This window comes from Dysidea avara, chromosome 2 (assembly GCF_963678975.1).
Source record: "Dysidea avara chromosome 2, odDysAvar1.4, whole genome shotgun sequence".
Classification (NCBI taxonomy): Eukaryota; Metazoa; Porifera; class Demospongiae; order Dictyoceratida; family Dysideidae; genus Dysidea; species Dysidea avara.
Genome location: NC_089273.1, coordinates 6,778,285 through 6,785,009, shown reverse-complemented (window position 1 = coordinate 6,785,009; position 6,725 = coordinate 6,778,285).

The following is a 6,725-nucleotide window of genomic DNA, read 5'->3' as shown; positions in this document are numbered from 1 at the left end:
TGTATGTTGTTTTTAAATGGATTTCAAAATTCTTCAGGTTTGAATTAACAGTATATATATGCAAGTTTAGCAAAGGTAGATTGTTCTAGGATGGTTGTTTGAGTGATCGTCCTATTTAATGCACCCAGCTGTTGTTTATCCATTGCTGTGGTGTGCCATGCAGAGCTGTTACAAGGTAAATAAAGAACGATTACTATAGAGTATATAACTAGTTGTACAATCTGCAAAAGATAAGTTTTACTTATTCTGTTATTCCGCAATTCCCTTATTCTGTATTCTGCATTTTACTAACTCACACATTCAAAGAAGTATTCATTGATTATTACTGACTACCGTATAGTAAAAAAACTTCGGTGGTAAAAAACTTTGGCGAATAGCATTCGATTTGCCAAAGTTTTTTTCACCAATTATTTTAGATGCACATTGAGTAATGCACCTGTATATATATTGCCCCACCACCCTCCCCCCTTGGGCATACGTGGGGCTGCAGTGGGGATTTGACACAGTCAAATGCCCCATAGTAGGGCAAACCTATTGTGTCAAATCCCCATTGTTGGCCCCAGTTGCAATATGAGGATTTACTCTGGATTTGACATACAGTAGCATAGAAAGTTACAATGAAAAAATACTTGGGAGTTTAATGAATGATCGTCAAATGCGCCATAGTGGGGCAGCAGTTTTGTGTCAATTCCCCCTGTAAAACCGCACTTACGCCTGAGGGGGGGGGGTAGGGCAACACATTGATAGGTGCGTAACTAGAACTTGAGGTGAAGGTCAGCTAGTACCACCACGCAATAAATATCGAGCTGACTTTGGAGATCTTCCTAGGAATGTGTCCCACAGTTGTAAGCACTCCTTGAGATAGCATTTCCAACTGGCTTCCCGTTCCCATGTCAGCTAGTTCATCGTCTCGCGATGGATTTGGCCAAATACTTTGATATACGTGATAACCTCTTCTACTAGAGTTCACTGGAAAAGTAAACACAGTCACTCTCGGCGTCACAGGAGATAACGAAGAACGCTTTAGCTAGCACGTCGTTAGATCAGTAGCTACAAAAGTACTGCTACAACAACACTAGCTAGCTACCTATACACTTACTACACTGCTTAACTGATGAGCTGACACCTTGTCATAATATCCTATGTACCGTACAGTAAAACTTTGGCGGTAACAGCTTTGGCAATATTATTTCAATCGCAAAAGTATTTTCTGCCAATTTTTTCAACAGAGGGGTTTCGTCACAATTTTTTACCACCAAAGTTTTTTACCATATGGTACTATAAGAAAAAATCTTTATTTCATTTGTTTACTTCTTTATTACAAGTAGAACGAATTTTAAGCTCACTCAGGAATCATAGACATAAAAAAGAAGTGAAACATGGTACGCCTGCAGATATACTAACAGATGTTTAATTCCTAATGCAGTTTATACCCATGGCTGCTTTAGGAATTATGGTAAATGTCCACTAGAGCATCTACAGGTGTAAACAACCTCCATTGTTTTGTTGCTTTTTATATATAGCTTAAAATTTCCTATCTTCTACTCGTTTGTTTATTTTTTATAACTATGTCTATGACTGGTGAAAACAAAGAATGATGCCATGCTTAATGTTTTCATCTGAATCCATGCCCCAACTACCAACTGCTGAAAAAGTGAAAAAAACTACTACACTTTGTTTTTAGCTATACATGTAGCCTGTTACACAGCATTGCATATGCAGAGCATTACGAGACGCATCTCTGCAATCAATCCAGTCATTATGGAAAATACTGATGATTTCCATAGCAAATGTAGGAAAGCCATCATGCACTAGCTACTGCAAATTGACACCTTGTATTGTCAGTGAGAAGAAATGGGACACAAAACAGAACAAAGGTAAGTCCATCATGCATACACTGTACATGCTGTGGTATGCCAAAAGGCACCTGTGGGGCAGAAGTGACACATAACAGTTAAAGATTAAGTAATATCTCAATACCAGCTACTGTATATTCTGCAATTTGTATTACATAGCCAATAGAAATGAAGTTGAAAGGTGTATCGCAATACCACAATAGCACATACTGTACTGTACCTTATCAAATTATTCAGAACACTGTTGGAAGTTTTAAGATCATTTGGTAGTAGAGGTCTGTCTGGAGTATCAGTTAACATTGTTAACTCCTCACTAATAGCTTGTACTTCACTCAACACACTGGGGTTTATGGTATTGTTATTATTCCTTAAGAGATCTTCCAGTTCATTTGCTCGATCCTTTAGTAACAACAACTCTATACTGTTACACAGGGTAAGGTTAATGTTGTCATCCCACTGGTTGTCTTGTAAACATGTCCTTAAGGCTAATCCTATAAAATATATGTGTATGTAAACAAATGAGAAACTACAGAAAAGGCCATAATATAATTGTTTTCAAATCCACACATAGGTGTAAGTAGTACTAGTGGTGTAATTGTTATCTCACAATAGTGTAAGTACATGGTTTGCTCTGCAGAGAAACAAAAACTAATTATTCTGAAATTCAAATTCTATGGGATTACGTGCAATACATGCGCACAATACTCACCATTTTTATCTGTAGATGATTCAGTCAGTCCAGGACAATTTTGAGTAGCCACAGATCCTACAGATACAGTTGGCCACTCTATTCCCCATATTGTGTCATTTTCTGATCTGCATACTGCACCTACTGTACATATAATGGGAGATGTAATTTTAAAAGCTTTCATTTTAAATTACTACAATGGTTTGCCATATTTGGATAGCTTTTTTACAATTACAGTTGTACCAATTATCAGATCAGTAATAGGTAGGAGCTGATAATTGGCTGTTTTTATCATAATCAAAAATCAGTTGTAATGGGCTGTGTCCAGCAGATTATTAGTCTATTCAGCTTCAGCAGCTGCAGTACCACTGGAGAACTGGTATCAAAGGCTTTGGCACGTCCTTAAGTAGGTAATTTGTATATGTTTAGTAGAAACTACAGTAATAAACAATGATGGTTGGAACCCTAGTTAGCCCACTTGTCTGATTATTATTTTTTTGGAACCCTAGTTAGCCCACATGATGGTTGGAACCCTGGTTAGCCCACTTGTCTGATTATTATTTTTATTATTTATTATTTAATTTTGCTGTGAAAACTTCACAAACAGAAGAATATACACAGATATAATATAATAAATAATGTTAGCTATTGATTGCAAAATAATAGTTACGTAGCAGAGATTTGAATATGTCAGTGTTTTCCGCTTCAAAGATGTAGCGAGGTAGTACGTTCCATTGCCTTGATGTTGATGGTATAAAGGAGTATTTGTAGGTGTCAGTGTTACAAAATGGTTCGATGAGTCTGAACATATGGCATGATCTGGTCTGTAGCTGGTACTGTGATGTCTGTAGATGAAACTCAGGTATGTATTCAGGTGGTAAATAGACATTTTGTTTAAGAATGTTGTATAGCATAGTTAAGGAGAGCTGTTCTCTTCGACACTCTAGTGATTCCCACTTAAGTTCGTTAACCATCTGTGTTACACTAGCATGATAGGAGTATATACCTTTGACATATCGTGCAGCACGCCTCTGAACTTTTTCTAAAGCGATCTTGTCAGTTGTTAAATGAGGGTTCCAGACTGTAGTTGCATATTCAAGTTTAGGGCGTACTAGGCTAAGGTAGGCTCTCTCTCTATAGTGAATAGATGATGTCCTCAAGTTACGCTTTAGCAGACCAAGCATCTGATTTGCTTTGGAGGTGATAGATTGGATATGTAGGTGCCACTTCAAATCACTCTGAATAATGATGCCTAAATATTTGTAATGTTCAACAGGTGAGAGTAGATGATTGTGTAGTCTGTAGGGAGTAATGATTTTATTTCTTCTAGGATGTAAAACAGTCATGGTAAAGCACTTTGATACATTTAGTCTCATCAGCCATCTCTGCTGCCATTCTTGTAACGCACATAAATCTTCTTGTAACCTCTCAGCATCTTCAGGGGTACGGATAGCCCTATATATTATACAGTCATCAGCGAAAAGTTTAATAGAACTATGTAAAATGGATTCCGGTAGATCATTGATGTAGATGGAGAAAAGAGTAGGCCCAAGGACTGTGCCTTGAGGGACACCAGATAGTACTGGGCATCTGGGAGATGAAATACCATCTAGCACAACACACTGCGTTCGATGATTCAAAAATGAGGAGATCCAGTTTTTCAAATTTCCTCTAATGCCATACCAGTCTAATTTGTACAGCAGACGTTGGTGTGGTACTGTGTCGAAAGCCTTTGCAAAGTCAGTGAAGATAATATCTGTCTGTATTCCAGTAATTAGCAGTATTGAGTTGAGTTTGGTTTTACTAGCTGTACTTTTAGTGGAGTATGCACAAGTGTATCTTGTAGAGACCAAAAATAGGGTATTTGTTAACTATCAGTAAAATATGATAAAAAAATATATCAGATATCAGTTTTGCATAAAAAAGTGGGAATCAGTACAGCACTAATTCAATGGTAAGTCAGATGACGGAATACATTTAGAATAACTGAGAATGAAATCCATAAGCAGAGGATGTTGCACTACTGTACTATAAAGGAATTTTAAAGTATCATAGAAGTATAAAAAAGCAATATATAGGAAGGTTGTCCTACACCTGAATCTACAATATACAGAAGCGACATTTAATTTCTACTTAATGAATTCAATTTCTACTTAATGAATTCAATATTACAGTGAAATCTCATTAATGAGGCCAGCTCTGGGACCAAAATATTTGGTCTTAATAACAAGGTGGCCTTATTAATGAGGTCATAAAGTATTGCTTGGGACCTACTAAAGGTGGCCACTGGTCTCATTGAAGAAGTGGCCGCTAAGTGGGGTTTCACTGTATATTCATTAATATTCTTAAGTAGGGGTTAAATGTGTACTATATTATACAGCATTTCTCATTACTTTCTATTTTCTATAATCTTAAGTTAAACTTTAAATTTCTTGCACGCTTTTTTAAAATTGTGATTAGTGTAGCTGTTAATAAGGATGGAATGCCACCAGGTATCAAGAGGCCGGCGCGTAACACCCGTGAGTATATTGACAGGAAGAAAGAAAACGCAATTTTCGCACCTCCGTAGCTCTGAGCTTCCTTGATGAAACAAGACGATTTTTGCTGTGGACATGCCCTCCAACTGCAGCACTCTACATTCCAAATTTGAGCGAAATCGCTTCACGCGTTCCCGAGATATTCGACTTCAAAAATTGGCTCAGTTCCTTCATTTTTTTCTTCTTATTTCTCTTCCCCTTGTCGCACACTTACAAAAACTGCTATAAAACGCGAACGCCATATCCGATTTCCTTGAAATTTGTCACACAGAAGGGAGATATAAAGGCGCATCTCGGTACCAACTTTGGCTGGAATACGATAAACAGGCAAAGAGTTATGAGCGATTATTCAAGAAAAATAACACCAATATGTTGTCACGCCTACAGGGTAAACCGCGTATGGGAAGAAGCTGAAAATCGGTGGGTGAATAGGTTAACTATTGAACCTCAAACCTTTTGTAGTTTGAAAGAAATCGAGCTAAAAAAACGGAAGATACAACGAAAAAACCAACAGTGTGTAACAATTACGCAATCGAGATTAGCTAATAAAAAAAAAACGACTGCACCAGATAAACCGCTTGGGGTAATGCTTTGAAATTCGTTGTACAGATGGAGTAATCATCTTAGAAAGGCTCATCAATGGTGTAGAAGAATCAGACCTAAAGCCACGGAGTTATAACACGAAATCCAACTTGGTGCAGCAAGTGCGAGATCGAGATACTCTAATAGAGCAGTCATCCTAATAGAGCAGTCACGCTGAAGAGAATTCAAGAGATCAGCTTGAAACAAGAAACTTGTATAGAGATCAGCTACACACAAGTCACCCTGTAGAGAGATCAGCCAGAAGAAGTTACCTTGTAGGGAGTTCATGCAACTATGGAAAGAGATAGTTCAGCTAGAAGAAATCACCTTGTAGAGTTCAGCTACAAAGAAACCATCTTTGGAGAGTTCAGCTACAAACAAATCGCCCTGTGGAGAGATCAATAGAAGAAGTTACTTTGCAGAGAGTTCAGCTACAAAGAAACCATCATGTAAAGAGTTTAGCTACAAACAAATCTCCCTGTAGAGAGATTAGCTAGAAGAAGTTACCTTGTAGAGAGTTCAGCTTTAAAGAAACCATCATGTAGAGAGTTCAGCTACAAACAAATCTCCCTGTAGAGAGATCAGCCAGACGGAGTTACCTTTTAGAGAGTTCAGCTTCAAACAAATCACCTTGTAGAAAGATCAGCTAGAAGAGGTCACCTTGTAGAGAGTTCAGTTACAAAGAAACCACCATGTAGAGAGCTCAGCTACAAACTAGTGACCTTGTAGAGACATCAGCTAGAAAACGTTACCTTGTAGAGAGTTCAGCTACAAAGAAACCATTCTTTAAAGAGCTCAGCTGCAAACAAATCACCTGTACAGAATTCAGTTACAAACAAATCACCCTGTAGAAAGATCAGATAGAAAAAGTTACCTTGTAGAGAGTTCAGTTACAAAGAAACCACCATGTAGAGAATTCAGCTATAACGAAACCACCATGTAGAGAGTTTAGCTGCAAACAAATAACCTGTGGAGAGTTCAGCTAGAAGAAGTTACCTTGTAGAGAGTTCAGTTACAAACAAATCACCCTGTAGAAAGATCAGCTAGAAAAAGTTGCCTTGT